Genomic DNA, 716 nt, shown 5'->3' with positions numbered 1-716 from the left:
CATTCAACCTAGTGAACGGAATGTCTCGGCGATTGTAAACATGCCTGTACCACAGAACATCAAGCAGCTCCAATCCTTCCTAGGCAAAGCGAACTACTATAACAAGTTCATTCCCCGCTTCGCTTCAGTTGCAGCTCCATTAAACGCCTTACGCAAAGAAGGTGTTAAATTTCAGTGGTCTCCGCAATGCCAACAGGCCTGGCAAACGATCAACGAAGTCCTTGTTCAAGCCGTTTAACTCACTCATTTTCAGCCTGGCAAGCTCATCACGCTAGCTACTGACGCATCAGATTACGGCGTCGGCGCCGTTCTCTCCCAGAAGGATCGTCACGGACAAGAACGCCCCATCGCCTTTGCTTCGAAGACACTTAATGAGCATCAACGTCGGTACTCCCAGATAGAAAAAGAAGCTTTAGCAATCATCTTTGGTATTCGCCGTTTCAATGAATATCTCTATGGCAACCATTTCCTGATCATTACTGATCACAAGCCTCTAGTACACTTATTCCATCCTGGTAATAAGATCCCTGAGCATTCCCTCAGAAAGCTTCAAAGATGGTCCATGTTCCTTTCTGATTATTCCTATCAGATCGCCTATCGTGCCACATCCCAGCATTGTAATGCTGATGCCCTCTCTCGCTTACCAGTAGGTCCTGATACCGCCTTCGTTTCTCAAGAATCCGAATGTCTTCAGTTAGACATAGAACTCGAAGACA

The sequence above is a fragment of the Anabrus simplex genome, chromosome 3 (genome assembly GCF_040414725.1).
Source record: "Anabrus simplex isolate iqAnaSimp1 chromosome 3, ASM4041472v1, whole genome shotgun sequence".
NCBI classification, from domain to species: domain Eukaryota; kingdom Metazoa; phylum Arthropoda; class Insecta; order Orthoptera; family Tettigoniidae; genus Anabrus; species Anabrus simplex.
Note: the sequence above shows the minus strand (reverse complement) of the source record.